Genomic DNA, 26,324 nt, shown 5'->3' with positions numbered 1-26,324 from the left:
CTTTTGAACTGTGGTGTTGGAGAAGACTCTTGAGAGTCCCTTGGACTGCAAGGAGATCCAACCAGTCCATTCTGAAGGAGATCAATCCTGGGATTTCTTTGGAGGGAATAATGCTAAAGCTGAAACTCCAGTACTTTGGCCACCTCATGCGAAGAGTTGACTCATTGGAAAAGACTCTGATGCTGGGAGGGATTGGGGGCAGGAGGAGAAGGGGACGACCGAGGATGAGATGGCTGGATGGCATCACAGACTCGATGGACGTGAGTCTGAGTGAACTCTGGGAGTTGGTAATGGACAGGGAGGCCTTGTGTGCTGCGATTCATGGGGTCGCAAAGAGTCGGACACAACTGAGTGACTGAACTGAACTGACTGAGGAAAACAAAATAATGTATTATTCCCTAGGATATCAATTCAGATTTGCTTCCTCAAAAACATGAGACTGTCAGCATTTCTTTAAGAAGTGACAGCAGAGAGTTACAGGAAGTAGATGATGTTAAGAAGTGACAGCATGGCTCTGTAATTTGTAATTGACTGTGAAAGCTAACAGTCCAGGCTGAATGAAAGACGTGTGAAAGCTGTAATTTTGTCTTTCAGGTTCAGTGCTGCATTACCTTTTTGTTTCTTAGCCTCAAGAGGTACTTTCAGACAAGGTATACATGGTGAAGTAGTGAAAGCTATTTGCTATGTTGGTAACTTTTATTGGGTTGGCCAAAAAGTTTGTTCAGGTTTTTCAGTACCGTCTTACAGAAACCCAAACGAACTTTTTGGCTAACCCTATAGTTTAGAGATTCAAATGTTTAGAAAAGAAGCTGGTGTAACTATTCTTAAAATTGATTTTCTTTCGAAAAGTAAAAAATCCCTAAGTATCAGAATTACAGTAGGGTAGTAAATGATGTTGATATTAATTTCTTCCTTCAGATGGCATTAGACTAGATAGTTGATTTTTTTTTTAAATTACTAATCCTACATAGTTTGCCATGACATTTTCAAGCAGCATCTGTATATCACCTAAACTGTTACTGCTCTAATGGTTTTCTCACACAAAAGATTTAAAAGAAATCTTTACTTGGTGGAAGCATTGCCTTGTGGTTTGTGGACCAAGGCTGTTTAAAATTAGATGGAAAATACCAGAGCAAAGCTTTCAAATATATCCTTAAAGCATTTGCCTGCAATGCAGGAGACCTGGGTTTGATCCCTGGGTCTGGAAGATCCTCTGGAGAAGGAAATGGCAACCTATTCCATTACTCTTGCCTGGAAAATCCCATGGATGGAGGAGCCTGGTAGGCTACAGTCCATGGGGTCGCAAAGAGTCGGACACGACTTAGCAACTTCACTTCACTTCAATGCCAAAGCAGTATGTTAATTTACTTAGCAGGAAATTACATATGAAAACTACACTTGCATTTTACCAATAGACCATGCACTACACATCCGCCAAGATTTCAGCTGTTTTGTTATAAATTAGAATTTGAAGCATAGTCACCAATTCTTGCGTTAACATCTATGTTTACAGTATATGTCTGTATGTGTATGCTTATACATACACATTTATGCATGTGTATATGCACACATACCACACATACATACATATTTACCCTATGTATATATATAAATTGTATATATGTCTGTATATATTTACACGCACATATATATATGGTATTGGTTGGTACTTAGTATATATTCATCATTCTCAAATAACATTGATAAAGCATCTAAGTATAGTTGACAGTGTGACTTCCTTCTCAGTATGTAGCCAAGCTTACCTATAGACATAAAAGATAAATAATATATGGAAATATCAAATAATGGTAAATATGATAAATCCAATATTTTGTTCATTATTTTTCTTCTTTGAATGTGAAATGTTTATTGTAATTTGCCATGTGGGGCCATAGTTCACTGAGTTATTTTTAAAATTATAGTTATCTTGAGTTTTAGTAGCAAGACTGCATTTCAGGATAGCTGACCATTATATTGGTGCTTCTCAAATTTCTGCCCAAGTACCCCTTTATGGAACTGGAGAATGAATTTGTAGCCCTAAAAGTAAGAAGGTGACCCCCATGCTTGAAATTTTAGGACCTGTTTGAATTTTAGAAACATATGCAAATTTTGCATTCTTCTCTCTTGTTTGTAAATTTTCCTCCTAATGAAGCTGATTCTACAAAACAATCTATGCCATAGCTTCATATACCCAGTTTGAGAAGCATAATAATAAATGAAATTCCATTTCTTGAAGGCCTTTGACTCAGAATTGCTCTCTTCTAAGAAAACTTCGATTTTTGGGATCTGGGCTCCATTTAGGCTTCACCGAAAGTGGAAAGGTCTCCTGAGTGACCTCCTTTGCCATCAGTTCTCTCTCTTTAACCCACTGTGATGTGTTCTTTTGTATATCTTCACTTCTTGTACAGTACATTTGATGGAATACCTCTTTGATCTTTTATCTTGGTTTCCCAGAAATTACCTCACCATGCTTGTTCTCAAAAGCCTCTGCCCATTCCTTCCCTGTCTTCTTTGCTACGATGCTCTTCCCCCTAACTGTGGTTCTGTTCTGCGGCTCACCTTTGGCCTCTCCTTCCTTACTCTGTATCATCTTTCTCAGCTATTCCAGTCTGTCCTCTCCCCTGAACTCTCATTCTCTAATATTCAGAGGGCTTTTGGACGATCGAACTAAAAGATTTAGGGTCACTCTCACATCCCCAGTGCCTTGCACAGTGAGTACCAACAAATATTTGCTGAATGAATTAATTAAATGTATCTCATTCCCCTTCAAACCAGCTTCCTTTTCCAATTTTCATCTTTTGTCCCTAGTTTCATTATTCTTATCTCTCTCCACTACGGCAAATATTTTATTTTTTTCTTCTGAAATATGTTATATCTATGTTAGTTCTTTTCATTGTGTTTTCATGACTTACCCTCAGGCAGGCCTTCATCACCTCATGCCAGGATTACTCCCACAGTTTCTCATTTGGCCTCTTTGATTCTAATCTGTCCTCTCTCCAAGCCATTTCCACCATAGCTGCCCTATTAACTTGTTAAATGTTTCTTGTGTTAATAAACTTTTTATTTAGGGAGTAGTTTTAGATTTACAGAAAAGTTTGCAAAAATAGTAACTTCACCTAGTTTCTCAGATGGTAACATCTTATGTAACCATGGCTCATTTGTCAAAATTAAGAAGTTAACAGTGGTACGTGACTATTAACTAAAATCCAGACTTTATTTATTTGTTGCCAGATTTTTTACCACTCTGCTTTTTCTTTTCCAGGATGCCATATTGTCACTTAGCATATCTATATTTTTAAGTAGGTAACATCAGCTTGGGTAAAAATTCAGAAAGGACAAAAGGATGCGTAAGTCTCCTTCCCACCTTTGAACCATAGCTACCAGTCCCTTCCCTAAAGAGAACCCACTGTTTCTGGATTCTTGGATGTTCTTCCAGAGAGATTTTCAGTGTATTCTGTCTCTCTCTGTCAAACATACACACACAGATAGTTGCATTCTACATATAGTGCTCTGTACTTTACCTTTTTAAACTTAATACAGCTTGATCATTCTTTATCAGCAACATAAATATGCCTTGTTTTCTTATTACACTGGGTATCTGCGCTATAATTTACCAGTTCCCTTCTCATTGACATCTTTAACTTTTGCAAACAATGCTGCAGTGAATATTTATGGACATGTTATCATTTTATATATGTATTTTTTAGTTATTGCTGGGTCAGAGGGGATATGTATTCATAATTTGATTGCCAATTTGCTTTTCAGTGGTTTTACCAATTTATCCTCCATTATTTACCCATAACTTCACCAACACTGTGCCTTATGTGACTTTGAACTTTGCCAGTTTGATAGGTTAAAATGATGTCTTTGTATTTTGAACTGTATTTCTCTTATAATGAATGAGATAGAGACTCTTTATATATTTAAGAGCCATTTATATTTCTTCTTTTGTGAACTGTTCATATAACTTTGCCCATTTTTCAGTTTGGTTATTAATGTATTCATAATTTTATTTTCCTTCTTTAAAATATTTCAATTTTACCTATTTTCTAATATATTAAGTTTAAATCCTAGTTCCCTTTTCAAGACTTTACATCATATGTCTCAGCCCTAGTTTTGCACTACTTTCCAACAATCACTACTGCTCTGAGTCTGGATTTTATACTCTTACAAGGGCACACAGTACTCACCCCAGCCTTCTTTCATAGTGGCCCTCATCTCCTCCCTCCACTGTCTCTGCTTTTGAGACAGAGATTGTTTTCACTTCCTACAATTGGGAAACCTTCCTTTTAATTTCAAGTAGACTTCTGGAAAGAATAATTAATTGATAGTTTGTAAACTCTTAGAAAATGATAATCACTGAGACAGTGCTGAAAAACAAAATGGAACAACTGCTGACATCGAACTAACCACGTCTCCATTTCCAGACGCGTTCTAGTGGACTGGCACGCTGCAGACACACCTTTATTATTAAGGCATTAATTTCATCCTTCTGATATACTTGAGAAGTTAAAAACACTATAGGCTACATGACAGTAAGTGTTTTTGTAGCTGATCAGACTTGTGTACCCAAAGAATATTGATTTAAGGACCGAGGTCAAATTGAAGATCTCTAATAACAGGACTCTGTTCTCTGTTTCAGAATTCTGTTCTTGATCTTGATTACTCAGTGTTTATTTATTGATAACTTGGTAAATACATGGAGATGAAGTCAGTGCAGTTAGGGTTAAAAAGATATTTCTGATGACAGAGTACAGAGGCATGATTCAAAATTACCTTAATATTAGAAGGATGGGCTAAGAGGGGAAGGACGGGGTGAACGGATACTTACGGAATTTGGGATGGACATGAACACACTGCTATATTTAAAATGGATAACCAACAAAGACTTACTGTATAGCACATGGAACTCTGCTCAGTGTTATATGGCAGCCTGGTTGGAAGGGGAGTTTGAGGGAGAGTGGATACATGTATATGTATGGCTGAGTCCCTTCACTGTTCACCTAAAGCTATCACAACATTGTTAATTGGCTATAACTCAATACAAAACAAAAAGTTATAAAGAAAAAAAAAGCAAGCTACCAAGTTTGTCAGATTTTTAAAAACAAAATTTTAAGTTTTTTTTTTCTTCATCAGACTTCATTTGGCATATTCTATCAGTTTTGGGTTTATGTTTTCAAAAAAACATTTTGAAATTAAAGTACCTATATTTCTACTGCTGCCATAAAAAGTGGTCACAAGCTTAGTGGCTTAAAACAACACAAATTTATTATCTAACAGTTCCGTAAGTCAAAAATCCAGTGTGGGTCTCATGAGGCTAAAACCAAAGTTTTTTCAGGGCCATATCCCTTTCCAGAGGCTCTAGAGAATGTTTCCTCTGGCCTTTTCCAGCTTCTATCAGCCCCCTTTCTCCATCTTCAAAGCCAGCAAGAGCAAGTCAAGCCCTCACATTGCCCCTCTCTTACCAAAGCTGAGAAAAATTGGACATATCTAGATAATCTCCCTGTCTCAAAGTTCTTAACCTTAACAGCATCTACAGAGTCCCTTGGCTATTAAGGTAACAGATTCCAGTGATTAGGGAACGAACACCTGTGGAGGAGGTCATTATTCTGCCTACCACAGTGCTTCTTGCAGAGAATCACCAAGATAGTGAAGGGGCCAAATTAGGTACAAGAATCAGACTAAGAAGAATTGAAGATGATTCCAAATATATTGCTTAGGAGAGAATAAGATAATGTTTATAAAGTGATTAGTGTAGTTAAGTACATAGTAAATGGCTTTTGCTCCAAAGGCTAATGCTACAAATTATAGAAATATAGTAGCTCAGAGGGAAAGAAGCTTAGGGATGTGGAAAAGGATGACGCAGCATAATATTTTATCTTGTGAAGATCTTAATTTGGTGGGGGTCGGGGGGAGGATCTTAAGTTCTCACTTTACATTAGGTCAGCAAGTGGTTTCAATGTCAGAAAGCACTACGTTTAATAAGAACCCCGCATTGTTTCCCAGCTAGTGAAAGAGCTGGGGCGAATGGAGGTGATGGGGAGCTATAATAGAAAAGCAACTTTCTGGCCTCTTTCTGCAGTGATTATACAATGTATGCACTCTGAGGAGACGGGAGAACTTTTATGAAGCAAGATTTTTGAATCCCAGAGGATTATTGTGTTGGTTGGTTGGTTTGGTTTTTCTAGGAACACAGGGAAATTCCCTCTGAAACCAAAACCCAGCCATCAGAGATTAGGAGACTCTTCAGGCTTTCTCTGTAATCTTCCATAAATTTGCGTCTTTAAACATGTCCAGGTAAACCTCTGAGAAGTTGCTGATAGGTGGTTATCAAGCAGAAGTTTAATGAACAAACCCTCCCACCTTGTTGGGTGGTAGCTTCCAAGGCCATGGTAAATGTGTATCAGTGAACCTGATCCAGAACCAGCCAGGAAGGGAACAAAGTTTAGTCTGTGAGGAAGCAGGCAGCTGCTGGTAGTTTCATGCTGTCTGATCCGACTTCAGGTTGCTGCAGTGTAAGTATTTTTTTTTTAATATTTTGATATTTGAATATGAAAGCATTGTGGAAACAATTTCTAAGATTAAATTAAGATACTAAATCTTGTATACTAGACCTACTTGCAAGAAAGTTTCAGCATTTCACAATAGTTTTATATTATTTTATTTTTTTTTAAGAAAAGGGAAGTCCGAAAGTCTTTCAGCAAGTGTTCTGCTAACGCAGGTCCTCCTGCTTGCATGAGATGACTTTTAATGTCATGTCTTTGATTGAGCAAAGGTGCTTACGGTCAGGAAGTAAAAGTAATGGAATATATATCTGGTGCTCAAAGATTGATTATTTCCAAGTAGTGCTGCAGTTTCTCCCTGATGTTCTTAATGGTTGCTGTCTCTTTAGTTTAGGCTCTTGTTACAAGATTATGTTAGCAAATATTTAGTAGTCTCTCAGGTAATTAAACTGGAGCTTTTGATGTTCAAAGAAATCAAATGAATGAGAACTAAGTGGAACTAACATGATTTAATCAGATATTGGGATCCTAAATTTGAGAGCAACAGAGTGTATTTTCAAAGAGGAGGAACTTTGTGAAATGGATGGAAATGGCAAGCAGCCTTAGAAATTTCTTCCAACTTCGGAGAAATATGTTTTTAAGACTTTGACATATGTACTAATTTTCCAGACTAAATTCCCCATACTGTCCTATGTAAAATAAATTTCATATATGAAGTGAAAAGTGTTGCAATTCAGCTGTTGTAGTTCTGCTTTGGTACTAGGATTCCAGGAACTACTCATTATTATACAAACATTGACTCTACTGAGTGCAGCTATGAGAGTGTTAAGGTTGCATTTGGTGCTAGAGAGGTTGTTATTTTCTGTTTCCCTTTTGCCACGATATATCTGAAAAAAAAAATAATCTTGGTACTGGAAAATGGTACAACTTTGAACAGAGAAACAAATTTTGATGTGGTTAATATATTATATAAAAGTTATAAAGGCTGGCAGTGGGCCAGTAGCCTTTCAGATCATTCAGGAAGTACTGATTGTTTATATGGAAGTACTCTGGGTTTCCCCTCTGCTCTAGCTTCACCTCAGACCTCAGGGACGTTCAGTTTCTTTTTCTAGTCTGCCTCTTATTCCTACTGGACTTGAGTGAGAGCCCACATGGCAGTACTGGGCCCCAGCTGACCCTTGGTGGGATAGAAGCCCAAGACACACTGTCCTAAGCAGCTTCTAGGACTGTAATAAAGTGAGACCTTGGTTCATCCTGTAGACAGCTGAACTGCAATGATTCTAGGTTCCTGAGCTGACTAAAACTTTGCCAACTCAATAGCTGTTGCTGGGCCAGGTTACTTATTTAGTTATCAGTTCATGGGGGAGCGGGGGTTGGGTGTCCTGGAAGAGAAGCCAGTATGGCAGGTGACACTATTACCAGGGAAGCAGCTGTTTACTAACCGTATTTGAAGTATTTTGGTCCTTTAACCACCTGGAGGAACACACAGGTGTGCCTGGGCTTAATCTTAACCAGATACTGTCAGGTTTTTTTTTTTAAAACCAACTTCCAGTAGCTGTCTAACACCCAGACCATTGCACATACCCCATGAAGCCTGTATGATCTGCTTTCTGACCACCTGTTGAACATCATTGCCTACTTCATTCACGTCACAAAGTTTGCTCCAGCTACATAAATGTCTTGCTGTTTCTAGAACACATCAAGCGTGTTCCTGCCCCAGGGCGTGTGCTGCCCTGCCAGGACAACTTTCCCCAGCAGTATTTCTGCCTTCCTTCCATTCAGGTCTCTACTCAGATACCCGCTCCTCAGAGGCACTACCACCTCACTTCCGCTACATTGCTTCTTTTTCCTTCATCCTGATTTACTTTTCTTAAATAGCTACCTGGCATAATTTAATCAGTAAAATATATAGTCTTTCCCACTAGAATAGAAATTCTACGAGGGGCAAGAACTACATCTTGTTCAGTGCTATATTGCCAGTGCCCCAAATAGTGCACGCTGGACATACAGTATGTTCTTGGTAAACATTTGTCTTAGGAATAATTTAATGTCAGTTGGTACCACTGAAATTTACTTCTAACCATAGGAACTCCACTCCGGTATTCTTGCCAGAGAATCCCACGGACAGAGGAGCCTGGAGGGCTACAGTCCATGGAGTCTCAAAGTCAGCAACTAAGCGCACACACACACACACACACACAGGAATTTTCATTGAATTTTTTGAATAGGTGATATATTCACATGATTCCAAGACCAAAATATATTAAAAAGTTATTTTGAAATCTTCCCACCCCAGTCCCCTATCCATTCAGGACCCCCAAATCACTATTATAATTTTTATTACTATTACTATATTTTATTATTATCCTTTTCCTATATCTAGAGTTTCTTTATATATCAAGGAATTATAAAATTATAAATAGATTCCTACTTTCCTCCTTTTTACATATACTATTATATATACTGTTAATTTTATCACTTATATGTTGAACCTCTTTCCATAACAGTACATGATAAGTGTTCTCATTTTAAAATAGCTGCATAGTATTCCACTGTAGAGATGTCTGCTGGGTCAGTGGTAAAGAACCCTCCTGCCAATGCAGAAGACGTGGGTTCCTCCCTGGGTCGGGAAGATCCCCTGGAAAAGGAAATGGCAGCCCACACGAATATTCTTGCCCAGAAAATCCCGTGGACGGAAGAGCCTGGCAGACTACAGTCCACAGAATCACAAAGAGTCAGACATGACTTAAAGACTAAACAACAACGACAAACCAATCATCCAGTAATGGGCATTTTGGTTATTTCCAGTATTTTTCTTTTGTAAACAATGCTGAAATTCACAATCTTGTGACTGTATCATCCCATATATTCTTACAGTATATCTGAATGATTAAATTCACCAGAGTAGAAATGCTAGATCAAAAGATGTCGTGGCTGTTGCCTAATTGCACTCCATAGGGATTGTTTCAGTTTGTACTCCCCCAGCAACAAACATGTAAGAGAGTACTATCAGACTTTCAGATTTTTGCCAATCTGATAACTTAAAAACTGGTTTCAGCATGGTTTTTTTTTTAAGAATTCATAATAAAATTTGTGTTAAAGTTTTAAAAACACTTGAAAAATTTTAAATTGTGATTTTAAAAAATGTAACATTTATCATCGTAACCATTTTTAAGTGTACAAATCATTAGTTTTAAGTACTTTAACACTGTTAAGAAACAAATCTCTAGAGCTTTTCCATCTTGTAAAACCAAAACTCTTTACCTATTAAATGGCAACTCTCCATTTTCCTCTCCCCCATTTCCTAACAACCACCATTGTACTTTCTGTTTCTGTGACTCTGACTAGCATAGATACTTCATATAAGTGGAATCATACAGTTTTTTGTCCTTCTCAATTTAACTTTTAGTTGGAGGGTAATTGCAATGTTGTGATGGTTTCTGCCATAGATCAACATGAATCAGCCAAAGGTATGCATATGTCCCCTCCCTCCTGAACCTTGCTCCCAACTCCCTCCCCATCTCACCCCTCTAGGTTGTCACAGAGCACCAGCTTTGGGTTCCCTGCCTCATACAGCAAATTCCCACTGTGTCTTTTACAGATAGTAACACTTCTTGATTTTTTGTGAGGCTTGTTTCACTTAGCATAAAGTGTTCAAAGTTCATCCATGTTGTAGCGAATGACAAGATTTCCTTCCTTTTTAAGGCTGAATAACGTTCAAATGTTCCATTGTGTTGTAGATATCACATTTTGTTTATCCATCTATAGATAAACCCAAAACTGGGATTGCCGGATCATATGGCAATTCTATTTTCATTTTTTGATAAACCACTATACTGTTTTCATAGTGGCTATACCATTTTAGCATTGTTTTAATTTTCATTTCTCTCATTTTGAGTAGAGTTGAATATCTTTTCATGTTCAAAAGAAACTGCCTTTTTGTGTGTGTGTGTGTGTGTGTGAACTGTTTCTATATTTGTCCTTAGTAGGATTTTTTTATTATTAATTTGAAAATACTTTTTGCTTTTGTGCCTCTGAGTTTTCTGAATTTAGAAGCTATCCATAAGTAGGTAGAAGTAGTGATAAATGCAGGTTTGGAGTAAGAGTGCCTAGGTTTGAACTCTAGATCTGTTGATGTGTGTTTGTGTGTGTGTGTGTTATTCTCTCTTTGCAACCCATGGACCATAGCCTCCCAGGTTCCTCTGTCCGTGGAATTCTCCAGGTAAGCATACTGGAGTGGGTTGCTGTTCCCTTCTTCAAGATCAGTTGATAGGTGTGCAATATTGATTGGGCAAATTACTGAACATTTCTGGGCCTTGGTTTTCTTATCTGTAAAATAGGAATAAAATTGAGTTGTTATGAAGATTAAATGAGATGATGTATATTATGTGCTTAGTATAGATAGGGCCACGGTGATAAGGCAAGGAAAAGAAATAAAAGGCCAAATTTCAGAAAGGAGGCAAAACTGTCATGATTCACACATGGAAAGATTGTGTACATAGAAAGTCTTATAGAAGCTATAAAAAATGACTTCAACTAATTAAAGAATTTAACTAGGCCACAGGTTATAATCAATATAAAAATTGTACTTGAAATAATTAGAACAGCTAAAACAATGAAAACATCACCATTAAATTACCAAATACATAGAAATAAATATTTAAAAGAACACAAGAAATCTATACTGAGAACTACAAAACATTGCTGAGAAAAACTAAAGATCAAAATTAAAAGTCCAGTATATATATACAGTTAACCTTTGAACAATGCAGGCTAGTGGTGCTGATGACCCTTGTGCAGTTGAACATCTACATGTAATGTATAGTCAGCCCTCCACATACACAATTCATCCCTCTGAGTTCCAAATCTGCAGATCCAGCCAACCTCAGATCATGTAGTACTATTGCATTTACTACTGAAAAAAAAGCTCAAGTGTAAATGGATCCACTCAGTTCAAACCTGTGTTGTTCAAGGGTAAACTGTACCATGATCATGGATTATAGAACTCAGAACTGTTGAGATGCCAGTCCTCCTGAAATTGATTGAAAAACAAAGAAAAGTATATTTGCAGCCTTGGAGTATGCAAAGATTTCTTTAGCGGAACACTAAAAGCATTAATCATAAAAGTACATTGAATAAAGTTAAAAGAGCTTATGTTCTTACTGCAAGACTTCTCAGGACTTTTATTAACATTTCTAGTAAGAAGGTCATGCAGCATTTCTCAGCGTGTTTGACCACAGAAACCTTTTTTCATCTAGAGCATTGAAATAAAACACAGCAGTGAGTATGGCATAGGATATACTTGAAGAAGTATTGCTTTGGTCCTCTCCTCAAGACATACTATTTTTGAGAGTTGTAATAAGTTAATGATCATTTTCTCCCTCTTTGATGTGAATCACTGTAATTTCATCCATTTCAACTTAGTAAAGAAAACCCTTCTGCCAAAAGAGCTGTGATCACTTCTCATCCCATAACGACTGGTCAGCCAGCCAACTGTTACAGTTATTACAACTGGTAGGATTTGGGGCTAGTATCACATTAGACTGAAATTCACTATAGTAAGAGGAATAAAGAGTGACTGAGAGTACTAAGCATTTTGCATTCTGCCTGCTGCTGATCCCGTATGCTTGTTTGGCCTGCTCTGCCCTGCTAACTCATTGCCTGGCAAACTCCAAGTTGTTAAGCCCATGCTTCTCTCAAAGGCTTAGAAATTGGTAAACTCCTATAGTAATCCCAGTTCCCAGCTTGAACGCTTTTTCCCTCCTGTCTATGGAATTCCTAGTCTCTGACTCCTAGTTCACTATCCTACTCACATTCCTCTTCCTGTTGTTTCTGCCCATGAACTGATTTTATGGAATGTGGATTATCACCTAAGAAGTAGGAGAAGAACCAAAAAAGAAAGTAGAAGGAAATCAAACTCAAGTTTTAATTAAACCATAATTTACCTGAAGGCTCTATTCAGGGAAACAGATCTTAGGAAGAAGCCAAAATAATGTTGTGATGTCAGTAGAAATATATATATGAAAGTTTAAAGAAGTAGCCCTATAATGTCTTTGAATTATATTTTTAAAATCAACTAGTATATATTAATTTATCCTGAATGCAGAAAACTCATAGCCAGATATGGAAATGTTATCTATGACATCAGAATAGAGCTTACTAGAAGGACTGCCTGGAAAATCCCATGGATGGAGGAGCCTGGAGGGCTGCAGTCCGTGGGGTCGCTGAGGGTCGGACACGACTGGGCGACTTCACTTTCCCTTTTCACTTTCATGCATTGGAGAAGGAAATGGCAACCCACTCCAGTGTTCTTGCCTGGAGAGTCCCAGGGACGGGGCAGCCTTGTGGGGTGCTGTCCATGGGGTCGCACAGAGTCAGACACGACTGTAGCAACTTAGCAGCAGCAGCAGGACTGTATATGACTAGACGTTGAAATGTTGGTTGTTTAGTCATTTCCAACTCTTTGAGACCCCATGGACTGCATGCAGCCCACCAGGCTCCTCTGTCCATGGGATTTCCCAGGCAAGAATACTAAAATGAGTTGCCATTTCCTTCTCCAGGGAATCTTCCCAACCCAGGGATCAAACATGGGCCTCCTGCTTTGCAGGTGGATTCTTTACCATCTGAGCCACTATGGAAGCTGTGACTAGATGTTAAGAAGCTTTAATTTTAGATATGACATTAAATTGTTTTTTGGTAGTAAATAAATATATTCTTGTAAAGAAAGAAATTATTGCCCTGACCCTCATTTTGCAGAAAAAAATATATATACACATAAAATATATATTTGTATGTATACATTCATGTATATGTACACACACATGTATACACACATACCAGGCTCTGTCACAGATACTTTTCTTGTATGCTGTCTCATTTAATCAGCTCTGTTCATGTCTCAACTTCCTCATCTGGAAGTGAGGTGATAATATCTCACTCTACCTTCCTCACAGAATAACAAATATAATCATGGCGAGATAATAAAATATACTACTTCAAGCATTACTCAAGAATTTAAGGACTAAATCTTGAATGCCATGTTGTGAGATGTTTACCAGTGTTTCCATAGTAAAGTGGGGTGATGGATCCTGGTAAAATTCATTTCAAAATACATTTGCAATACAAACTTGGCAGCAACAATTTGCACAGCTTGTTCCACAGACATCAAAGAAATGATGGAACACCTGCAGAGTATAGAACAACCTTTTTTATGCTTCTCAATAAATACAACACAAAGTAAACACACCCTTTGCAGTACTTTATGACACACCTCATCAAAAAACTGGCAAGGGAGATATATACTTGGGCAAATGCTTGGACATAGGATAACATCATAGATGACAGAAGAATTTTACGTTAGAAATTGAAAACCAGTTTTTAGTCTGTGTAATAACAGTATCAACAAAAAGGTGAGCCTTACCTCAGAAAGCACCTAGGGATCAGGGGGAGTTAAATGGAATGATGCTTATATAACTCTACTGCTTATTAACCTGGACCTGGGAGCTGAAAGAAACTTGATCTCTTTCTAGCAGCCTGATCCTTTATTATAATCAGAATGGAAGTTTTAAAAGCTACTGAACCCCACCTCTAGACTGTCTTTCCATTGACCTGAAAACCTTTCATAATTTAATAAGATAATGGAGGTAGGGGCCACAGTGCCTGCCAAGTGTCTAGGAAACTATAAGTTTTCCTCTTTAAAGTTCCCTAAAATGTCTAGGGGATGATAAACCAGGAAACGAAACCATAAAAAGTTACTAATTGAAAAACTGAAAAAGGCTACCTTATAACCACTTATCTGGAAAATGATTAGACAATAAGGTCCATAGGAACAAACAGGAAAAACAAAGTGGTTTATATGGCTGCTTTGGGAAACTGTGAAGGAAAAAATAATTTTGCCAGAACTTTTTCCAGTTGAAAGTTTCAAGAATAAAGTTTTCACGTAATGCTTTAAAGAAATCACATGAGATACATGTTAACAGCAATAAGTGCAAATGGGAGATGCCCAGCCTGTAGGTGGATATTAATAGTTCTGTTCATGGAATAAAGAACAAAGAACATTACATACATGCAGAAAACCTTACATACTGGTAGAGAAGTTACCTTCACTCAACAGAAAGACCTTTATGCCCATCTAATGAATTCTTACATGTTTAGATTTATGTTTTATTTCTAGAATTTCCTTCTTACTGTTTTTTTGTACTTTCCGTCTCTGTGATAAATTTTCTTTTTTTAAGATTCCATATATAAGTGATAACATACAGTAATTGTCTTTCTCCAATTTCATGAAGCATAATGCTCTCTAGGTCCATTTGTATTGTTGCAAATGGCAGGATTTCCTTCTTTCTTATGACTAATATTCCATTGTATGTATATATATATATATATATATATATGCCAAATCTTTATCCATTCATCTGTTGAAGAAGGCAGATTACATCCATATCTTGGTTAATAATGCTACTGTGAATATTGGGGTATATGTATCTTTTCAAATTAGTGTTTTTGTTTTTTTCATATACCTACCTAGTAGTGGAAATGCTGGATCTTTTGACAGTCCTATTTTTAATTTTTTAATTTTAATTTTAATTTTTAATTTTTTAATTTTAATTTTAATTGTTAATTTTTTGAGGAGCCTCCATACTGTTTTCCAGAGTGGCTACACCAATTCACAATCCTACCAACAGTGTACAGAGATTCTCTTTTCTGTGTATCCTCACCAACATTTGTTATTTGTGGTTGTTTTGATGATTCTGACAGGTGTGAAGTGAACAGGAATTTTTAAAAAGTATTTTATTGATATATAAAAGTACTTCTTTTATTGATGTCTCTGATTTAATTTGTATATGGTCAGTGAACATACTCTTTTAAGATTTCGGTCTGGAAATAATACTATTGAAAAACACTTTAAGTTTCAGAATAAGGTCTTTGTTGGTGTAGCTATCTTTTCACTTACGTCTTCTGCAGTTGCTAAGTGCAGGGTTCCATGAGTTTGGGCAAGATGGTTAGGGCAAGCTGGCTGATAGTACTGTTTAAATCTATCTGCTGATGGGTTTCTTTTGTCTACTTCTACATCTGTTACTGAGAAAGGAGTGTGAAAATCTCTGATTGTGGATTTACCTATTTCGTTAGTTCTGTCATTCCATGCTTTGAAGCTCGGATGTTGAGTATGTCGACATTTAGGATTATTATGTCTTCTTGATGAAGTGGCCCTCGTAATATTATTAACTCTCCCTCTTTATCTCTGCTAATGCTCCTTGTCTTGAAGTCTACTTTATCTGATAATAGTCACATCAGCTTTTTATGCTTAGTATTTGAATGGTATATCATTGCCTCCTTTTACTTTCAAATTGTCTGTCTTTTAATGTTTGAGCTGTATTTCTTAGAAATAAGATACAATTGAATCTTCCTTTTTGTAAATCCAGCCTTGGTCTCTACCTTCTCATTCATCTGCATTTAGCGTAGTTTCTGATATGGTTGCACTTTGTGTTTAGTTTTCTGTTTAACCCATTAGGCTTTTTGTTTCCTCATATTCTTCCATTGATTGATTAATTGATTTTATTTTATTTTTTATTTATTTTCAATATAAATCTATTTTAATTTTAATAAAGTTTTTTTGTTTTCTCCTATTCTTCCATTGATTGATTTTAGTTTAATCAAATGTTTTCTAGTATTCTATTTCATCTTATGACTGTTTTGCTGTATCTTTTTAATATTTTTTAGCACTCCCTCTAGCTATTTTGAACCCGGGCCTCCTGGTGGCTCAGACAGTAAAGCGTCTGCCTGCAGTGTGGGAGACCTGGGTTCGATCCCTGGGTTGGGAAGATCCCCTGGAGAAGGAAATGGCAACCCACTCCAGTAATCTTGCCTGGAAAATTCCATGGACTGAGGAGCCTGGTAGGCTACAGTCCATGGGGTTACAAAGAGTCGGACACGACTGAGCGGCTTCACTTTCACTTTCTTTCTAGCTATTTTAATATGTATCCTTAAATGATCACATTCTACATAATAATGTATCATTTCTTATAAAATGTAAAATCTGTGGATATAAAACAAGGATTTCTAAAGGGGTATTTTAGAAATCTTAAAGGACAAGTAGAAATGAGGAAGAGGTGATAGGGCACTCTAGGGAGAGTGATAGCAAGATCACGTAGCCTAGTAAGAGAACAAGCCATTCACTCAGACTAGAGCCTAGAGCTTAGAGTGGCAGGAACTGAGGGCAGAGAAATCAGTAGGGGACACTCTTGTGTGTCGTGGTGGGTTGAATAGTGTTCCCCTGGAATTCATATTCACCTGGAACCTCAGACTATGACCTTATTTGGAAATAGACTGTAGTTATAATTATTGGCATTAATATGAGGTCATTCTGGATAAGAGGTCATTGGTCTAAATCCAGTGAGTAGTGTCCTTATAAGAAGAGGAGGGGACACACAGAGATACACACAGAGAAGAGGGTGTGTGATGACAGAAGTAGAGACTGGAGTGAAACAGCTACCAGCCAAGGAGCCCCGGGGGTTGCTAGGAGCCCCCGAAAGTTAGCAAGAGGCAGGGGTCTTCCTTAGAGCCTTCAGAGGGACCACGGCCCTGCTGACACCTTGATTTTGAATGTCTAGTCTCAGGAACTATGCGGGAGTAAATTTCTGTTGCTTTATGCCTCCCAGTTTGTATAATTTGTTACAGCAGACCTAAGAAACAAATGCAATATTTAACCCATATTCTGCTTATTGCGCATTAAGCCCATTGTTTTGGTTTTAAGATATGTTCAGAAATTCTTTTATTCTTCGCTTTAAGAGTTAGAGCCTAATTCCTCTCCCCCTGAGTGTAGGTTGGATCCTGATGACTTGCTTCTCATGAATGAATAAAGGGAAAATGAGGGCATGCAGATTTGGAGACCAAGTCAGAGGTTAGCAAACTATAGATGTGGGCCGGCCACCTATTTTTATGAATCAAGTTGTATTGGAACAAGTATCCCCATTTGTTTACATTGTATGTACCTGTCTTTGCACTGAAACTGAGGTAAGCAGTTACAAACCCTATGGCATGTAAACTTAAAATAGTTATTATTTAGCCCTTTCAGAAAGTTTGTTAATCCCTGAGCTAGGTCATAAAAAGCACTGCAGCTTTTTGCTTGCTCTTGATAACTTGCTTTGGGGGAACTCTCAAATTCCTGTTGTTAAGGAACTGAGGCCTCTTACAAACATCTATAAACAGTCTTGGAAGTACAGTTGACCCTCGAACAATGTGGGAGAGAGGGTGGTTCAAAAATTCACCTGTAACTTAACTTACAGGCAGCCCTCTGTAGTTATAGCTACAGTTTCACACCTAGAGATCAACCAACCTCAGATTGCATATTACTGTAACATTTTTTAAAGCCACGTGTAGTTTTTAAAAAGCCACACATAAGTGGACCCACACAGTTCAAACCCATGCTGTTCAAGGGTCAGTTTAAGTTCCTCAAGCCCCAGGCAAGCTTTCAGATGACTGCATCCCAGTCAACAATTTAACCGAAACTTCCTGAGAAACCCTGAGCCGGAACCACCCACCTAAGCTGCTCCCAGATTCCTGACCTTCAGAAACTAAGTGCGATAATAAAGGCTTGTTGTTTTAAGCTGCTCGGTTTGGGGCAATGTGTTATGCTGCAATACATAACCAATTCACTCATCCTCCCCTTCTGCAGTTTTCCATGCTGCCTATGAGCTGCTCTGCGTGACTTACCTATGCCTCTGGCTTTGCTGTTTTAGAAACACTGGGAAATAAGACCTTTATATAAAGAAACTCCCAGATGACATGGATAAGATTTAGGAAACAAAAGATATTGGAAAACAAGGACTCTATTTTATATTTTTCATAATTCTCCTTACTAACTAATACAGCACTATGAGTGATTCAGTTCAGTTCAGTCACTCAGTCATGTCCGACTCTTTGTGACCCCATGGACCGCAGCATGCCAGGCTTCCCTGTCCATCACCAACTCCCGGAGCTTGCTTAAACTCATGTCCCTCGAGTCGGTAATGTCATCCAACCATCCCACCCTATGTCGTTCCCTTCTCCTCCTTCCTTCAATCTTTCCCAGCATCAGGGTCTTTTCCAATGAGTCAGTTCTTTGTATCAGGTGACCAAAGATTTGGAGTTTCAGCTTCAGCATCAGTCCTTCCAATAAATACTCAGGACTGATTTCGTTTAGGATGGACTGGTTTGATCTCCTTGCAGTCCAAGGGACACTCAAGAGTCTTCTCCAACACCACAGTTCAAAAGCATCAATTCTTAAGCGCTCAGCTTTCTTTATAGTCCGACTCTCACATCCATACATGACTACTGGAAAAACCATAGCTTTGACTAGATAGACCTTTGTCAGCCAAGTAATGTCTCTGCTTTTTAATATACTGTCTAGGTTGGTCATAATTTTTCTTCCCATGAGCAGACATCTTTTAATTTCATAGCTACAGTCACCATCTGCAGTGATTTTGAAGCCCCCCAAAATAGTCTCTCACTGTTTACACTGTTTCCCCATCTATTTGCCATGAAGTGATGGGACCAGATGCCATGATCTTTGTTTTCTGAATGTTGAGTTTTAAGCCAGCTTTTCACTCTCCTCTTTCACTTTCATCAAGAGGCTTTTCAGTCCCTCTTCACTTTCTTCCATAAGGGTGGTGTCATCTGAGTATCTGAGGTTATTGATATTTCTCCCGGCAGTCTTGATTCTGGCTTGTGCTTCATCCAGCCCAGCATTTCGCTTGATGTACTATGCATATAAATTAAATAAGCAGGGTGACAATATACAGCCTTGACATACACTCCTTTCCCAATTTGGAACCAATCTGTTATTCCATGTGTGATTGATTACTGCTGCTGAACTTGACTGTGACTAACAAAGGGTTAGGCTTGTAAAGCATGTTTATTTGAGTTATTAGGCAGAATGTTTGCTCTATCATGCTACTATTATTTATATGAAAAGGGGTATTTGAGTATGCCATCATAATCTTTATTGGTTGCACTTCAAGAGCTTTAGTTGCTTTTCTTAAATATTAACCAAGTTGTCTCTAGTCAGGATGGTGTTGAGTTCTGTGGGTATATTAGTTTTCTACTGATGCATCACAATATTATTTTAGTGGCTTAAAACAACACCCATTTATTATCTCAATTTCAGTGGGTCAGGACTCTGAATGTAGCCTAGTTAGGCCTCCCACTTAGGGTCTTACAAGGCTGTAATCAAGGTGTTGGCCAGGGTTGGATTTTCATATGAAACTTGCCTGGGGGACTCGTGTGGCTGTTGACAGCATTCAATATCTTGGGGTTGTAGAAATAAAAGCCTCAGCTTTTTGTTTTGGTTTTTTTTTTTGAGTTGTTATTGCCTGTTGTCTAGAGGTGTCCCTCAGCTAACGGAGAGCACCCACACTTCCTTGCCATGTGGGGTTACCCCATATGGCCATCTGCTTCCTCTTAGCTAACGAAGGGAGAAACTCCGGCAAGACATGCAGTATGGTTTTCTATAATATCATCACATCATTATGTGCATGTGATCAGTACATTCCAGCACCTTTACGGTGTTCTCTTGGTTAGAAGCAAGTCTCGCTCTGAGCCAAGGAAAAGCATTAGCAGACGCCTAGTTTCTGCCAGCTCTTGGCATATAGTGTTCTTTCAAGAAGTTTGGTGGTAGAGGACAGGAAAGTGAGTAGATAAGTCAGAGGGAAATTCTGAAAAGGAGCGACATGAACATGTTTCTAGGCAAAGGAGAAAGCTCAGCCAATGAGAAGAGACTGAGCTGATACATTAATCTGTGCCAAGAGTCTGTTAGATAGCAGGTGCTCAGTTATATTAGCTGTCTCATACCTCTCCTTACGCAATGTCTCATTATGTTTTTTTCTTTAAATATATATTATACTACTCTGTTGTGTGTCATACAGGACAGTAGATACCGGTACTAACCGAACTAAATATATCCCTGACCCCTTTGCCTTTGTGCCATCCAGCTTGGAAGCATCATTAGCCATTTCAATAATCACTTCCTTCCAAGGCTTACCTCCTCCACCTTGTCAACTTTGGCCCTTCTTCCTTTGACTGTGCCAAGCCAGAGTACTCCCCAAATTGTGTTTTCTGCTGCTGTGTTGTTTTGCCTCCTCAGTTGGGTCCACACTGCTGATTGGTGGCCTTGAATTCATATCTGTTTGTTTCCTGAACCTCTTCTGTAACTTATTATCCTGACTCTGTTGTCCTTCTCAGTTGACAGGGCTTCCTGTGATAGGGTCTCTCACCTTCCTTTTTACTCATCTCATAATTTTTTATTGCCACCTTCACTTGCCTATTTTTTTGCACGACAAAATATGTAGATACCACAGGTATCCCTACCTACCTTGTGGTCAAAGTTTCGGTCGTAAACCCTCCCACCTCCTCAAAGCGTATTCCCAGCCACGAGCATCCCTCACTGTAATGAGAAGACATACCACCCTCTATAGCAGAATATATTGCAGAATCCTTGCCAAGCCATCTGTGCCTTCATGTTTGATATCTCCCTTAAAATTAGAGGGGGGAAAAAGAAGTTTTTTAAAGTTCAAGGAACTTGAATGTTAAAATAATAGTGTATTTATTAAATCAGCAGGTCTTAAAACTTAATTTTGTTCCCAAAGTAATATACTTGTACTTCATAGAAAGTTTAGAAATTTAGATTAAAAGAGAAGAAAATAAAATTACCACTATCCCTGCATCCAAATAACTATGGTTAACATTATATTTATTCTTCTAGTCATATATATGTGTTAGATTACATGGTACCAATTATCATGTTACCTTCCTTATCCATATTTTGTTATGACTATTTTAATCTATTTTTATATATCAATACTTTAATATATAACTTGTAAAGCTTTAAAATATTTTTAATTTTACTCATTTAATAAAACTTCCCTTTATGGGTATTTTATTTTCCCAATGACCTTTTTGCAAATTCTTGATTATTTGTTTAGAATAATTCCTTGAAGTTTAATTTTAGATCAAAGAATATTTACATTTCAGCCCACTGACACCTGCTATCAAGTAACTATACTTCAAAAAGGTTGTAAGAAGTATTTAATCATCAGCAGTGTGTAAGAGTATGTTTCCCATACTTTGCAAAGAGAAACCGGTATTTCATTTTGATTTAATTTTCATTTTTTGATACCGAAGTCATACTTTTCCCTTACTATCCATTGTATATACTTTTTGTAAATTGTCTGTTCATGGACTTTTTCTTCTTCCCTTCATCTTATTTGTATGTTTATCCACTTTATTATTTTTTGAACTCACGGTTGTTCAAATTAGTAACAGTGTATTTTGTGTTTTCTGGTAGCTATGAATGGTAGCTTTCCTTTAGTACAAAGGACAAACTGATTTTTCTTTTTTAGTTAATTTATTTGGCGGCCTTGTGACTTAGTTGGGACACATGGGATCTTCATTGCGGCCTGAGGACTCTCTAGTTGTGGTGCACAGGCTCAGTTGCTCCGTGACTTGTGGGTTCTTATTTCCCTGACCAGGAATTGACCCCACATCCTTGCTTTGCAAGGTGAATTCTTAGCCACTGGACCACCAGGGAAATCCCTGATTTCTCCATATAAGGTAGATTAGAGAAAGATGACATGCATATATATGGCATACATATACACATCGGTATATATACAAATATGTATATGTGTGTATGTCTTTCAAGCATAGCTTAACAAAGCCACTTAATATGGTTCTGTATAATTGTTGACTTTCTTTATGCAGTATTACCTTATTGATCATCATTCAAGGTTTTGGAATAATTAGTTTAATAAAGCATAATGACATTGATCTCAGTCTACTTGTCTGACTTGTAAATTTTTCCTCAGTAATATTATTGTATTGGATTTTCTCTCTTAAGTTTTTCAAACATTCTTCAAATTTGCAGTAGGTGGCAGCAACAGAAAGTATTCTTTCATTTGGTTGTTCAAAATGTAATCGGGTATTCATCAGTTCAGTTCAGTTCAGTTGCTCAGTCGTGTCCGACTCTTTGCGACCCCATGAATCGCAGCACGCCAGGCCTCCCTGTCCATCACCAACTCCCGGAGTTCACTCAGACTCATGTCCATCGAGTCGGTGATGCCATCCAGCCATCTCATCCTCTGTCGTCCCCTTCTCCTCCTGCCCCCAATCCCTCCCAGCATCAGAGTCTTTTCCAATGAGTCAACTCTTCGCATGAGGTGGCCAAAGTACTGGAGTTTCAGCTTTAGCATCATTTCTTCCAAAGAAATCCCAGGGCTGATCTTCAGAATGGACTGGTTGGATCTCCTTGCAGTCCAAGGGACTCTCAAGAGTCTTCTCCAACACCACAGTTCAAAAGCATCAATTCTTTGGCGCTCAGCCTTCTTCACAGTCCAACTCTCACATCCATACATGACCACTGGAAAAATCATAGCCTTGACTAGGCGGACCTTAGTCAGCAAAGTAATGTCTCTGCTTTTGAATATGCTATCTAGGTTGGTCATAACTTTTCTAGGGGACAATATACATGAACTCACCCTAAATATGAAGAGCTTTATGATAGAGGCTACTCCAGAAATGTAAATTTAGTGTGAAATTGGTGAGTATTTCATAGCCCATTTTGGAAGTAAGCTCCAACAAATACTCTTTTTGGGAAATTGCATTTTATTTTTCAGTGTTGCAGGGTTTACTTATAGCATGTTTTATTATTTGGGAGAATCTTATTCCCCACCACCTCCTTTTTTTATATTTACAGTGAAAGCCACTCAAGACAACAGCCTCTTTTCTAGAGGAGTGGCCTTTTCAACGATGACCCTTTAATACAGAGCCTTGAGTAATTTAACAGACTAAAAATACATGCTAAGAATACGTGGCCTTTTAAGGCCACTGCTTCCATTTTGAGTGGTCTTAGAGCTTCATTGTGCTGATTTTAAAATTCAAGGTCCATACATGTCTCAAGAGTATTTGTAATAATTTTCTTTAGATTGTAACAGTTCCCCCCAAGTTGGTTTAGCATCATCTATAGTCCATTCGGGTTTCCCAGGTGGCGCTAGTAGTAAAGAACCCTCCTGCCAATTCAGGAGACGTAGAGATGTGGGTTCAATCCCTGGGTCAGGAAGATCCCCTGAGGAGGGGATGGCAACGCACTCCAGTATTCTTGCCTGGAGAATTCCATGGACAGAGGAGCCTGGCGAGGCTACAGAGTCAGGGGTCGCACAGAGTTGAACATGACTTAAGTGACTTAGCACATGCATAGCCCATTCATGAGAGGGGCAAGCAACACCACTACAGAGGATCTGGGGACACACCGGCTTTAGTTGCCAAACTACAATGACAGGTGGATATTCTGTCCCCTAGGACAAGAGGGGTGGCTGTAAGATAAACCTGGTGGCTGTGAGTTGAGGGGGGAAAAGGTCCTCTTGCTCTGGTCATTAACGCTTCCTCCTTAGCAAGAGTACAGCTTAGAAAAGGTTTCTGGTGAAGAACAGCTGTTGTTAACTAGTCAACACAGAAAAGAGCTCTAGGCTTTAGAGGTGATTTTTAAAAAGATTAAAGCATTAAAATTTTTCAGGCTAAGGAAAAAGAATTTCATGAGAATTAAAAATATATTTCAAGCCCCTTGCATGTTTAATTAGGGTCCAACAGAGTTCTTAAGAATTGATTCAGAAATTGTTGAATCATACTTTCTGTATTTCCAAAGCTCTTGTTATCAGGAGAGAAACTGATCTTGTTTGTCCAGGTTTTAGTAGTATCGTAGAGGTAAGCTAGTATTTTCTCTTCTATTAGATTGCAGATACCTTTGAGACAATAAATAAATAAATAAATAAATAAATGTGATTTTAAAAATTTTGTTGGGTTTTCTGTAGAACTAAGAACAGTATCCTGTTCTAGGAATACCAAATGAACTGTAACTGATTGTCCAGGAAAAAGAGGTAGCGTTAGTGGTCACTCTTATCCCACCAAAAAATTACAGAGAACATTCAGGAAATCTAAGATCAACTCCTGACTCAATGCCACAAATTCCAAGACTATGGACAAATCTTTGAACCTCAGTTTTTTCATATGTAACAAAGAAGAGGACAGAGTAGATTTGAGTTGTAAGGTTTCTCTCAGATCCTTGATTCTCTGAGTCAGTATTCTTCTTAAGATGTCTAGAGCAATAATTGCTTATTTATCTCATTCAGGAAATAACCACAGTCCACCTGGTAACAATATTAATAGGAATACACACTAAGTAGCAGTAACAGAGAGTCTCACAATTTTTGGTGGTTCCAAAAGACGGGATGTTATTTCTGTCTTCATTAGCAGTCCTGAAGTAGGCAGGTACCCTAGGACAGATGGATGGTTCTGATTCATCAAAGAATCAAACCCCAGGGCTACTTCTGCTTCCTTGCTCTGCCATTGCTTGGGGTACCATCATCTGCATGGTAGAAGCCGACTCAGCATGGGACTTAAGAAAGTCCAGCACAAGCAAGTAAGACCTGCAAGTTAAAACCAGACTTGCACTCAAACCCCACTGGCTAGAACTCAGTCATGTGCTCACATCTACAATCAGGAGAACAGAGAAGTCTTTAGCAGCGTGGCTTGTATCCATCTACAGTTTTAGATGGATTGGGCATAAGGGTTCTATAACTAACAAGAAAGAGAGGAGATGATATTTTAGGAGACAGTCTCCAGCACTGTGCCTTCTGTTACAGTTTTAAACCATTCTGATAATCATATTTTACTGTTTATTGCTTTTCTATCTTCTCTAATGAAATAGACTGAGATCAGGATCTGTGATTTATCCCTATATGTGTACCTCACAGCACATGTAAGGTATTTTGAACATAGATGACATTCAATAAAAATATGTATATTTTATTTGTATATTGATTTTTCAGAGCTTTTAAGTAAGCACTAGGTCCAATAATCTTCCCTTCCATTACGCTGCTCCATCTACTTATTGCTTGTGTAGTGAATGTTACATGTAATACTTCAATTCTCAACCTAGTTCAGGAGACTATATCAGGACTCAAAAAGTAGTAAAATTTTTAAATATATGTTATAGATTGATTGATTGGGGGCAGGTTGCTGCTAGTAGCAATTACTGTCTTTTTCAGCTAGTGTGATTATGTGTAATGGAAAACCGAGAGCTTTACAGAGTGGCTTCAACATTTGGTTTTAAGTGTATTCCTTGGACATCACATATGATTATATTTATGAAATATTTTAATTTTTTATATTTATGAAATATTTTTTAAAACATATCTTTCTCTCAAATATTTTGAGGTTCTGTAATCTCTGTTCTCTTCATTGGTGTTCTTAGTTGCTCAGTGATGTCCAGCTCTTTGCCACCCCATGGACTGTAGCCCACCAGGCTCCTCTGTCCCTGGGGATTCTCCAGGCAAGAAGACTGGAGTGGGTTGTCATGCCCTCCTCCAGGGGATCTACCGAACCCAGGGATTGAACCCAGGTCTCCCACCTTGCAGGCAGATTCTTTACCACCAGGGAAGCCCGTTCATTTGATGTTAAAAATAGAGAGCTGACTGCAGCGCTGAGTGTGGGTTTACACAGAGTGAGCTTGTTTATGGACAGCTGTATAAAACTGATTTTAAAAGCAAGCCACACTTTTACTGACTCTGTGTTAACATCTTCTCCACTCTGACTTCCTTTTTTTTTTTTCTGCTGTACTTGTACACTGTAATCCAGTATGGGAAAGGAAAGTGCTGGTACGTGCCTTACCAATTTTACATTTGGTGAGAACTGCCTTGGAAGAATTGTCCTAGTCTCTTATATTCGGTTTTCCCAAATCTTCCCCCTTCAGGTTTACCTCCTTTTATAACTGACTGTAACCACCCAACCCAAAAT

General features: G+C 38.1%; 1 protein-coding gene across 1 annotated transcript in view; it reads left to right on the top strand.

Moving 5' to 3' along the window:
* Nucleotides 1-6,441: 6,441 nt before the first annotated feature.
* The window catches only part of MAP3K13 (mitogen-activated protein kinase kinase kinase 13), a 119,134-nt gene continuing 99,251 nt past the window's right edge, over nucleotides 6,442-26,324 (top strand). Inside the window, exon 1 of the mRNA XM_068976898.1 lies at nucleotides 6,442-6,515. The gene's annotated coding sequence lies outside the window, so the exon portion shown is untranslated. The remainder of the gene's footprint in view (nucleotides 6,516-26,324) is intronic.

Source organism: Capricornis sumatraensis, chromosome 1 (genome assembly GCF_032405125.1).
Source record: "Capricornis sumatraensis isolate serow.1 chromosome 1, serow.2, whole genome shotgun sequence".
NCBI classification, from domain to species: domain Eukaryota; kingdom Metazoa; phylum Chordata; class Mammalia; order Artiodactyla; family Bovidae; genus Capricornis; species Capricornis sumatraensis.
Note: the sequence above shows the minus strand (reverse complement) of the source record. Positions and strands in the feature narration are given on the sequence as shown.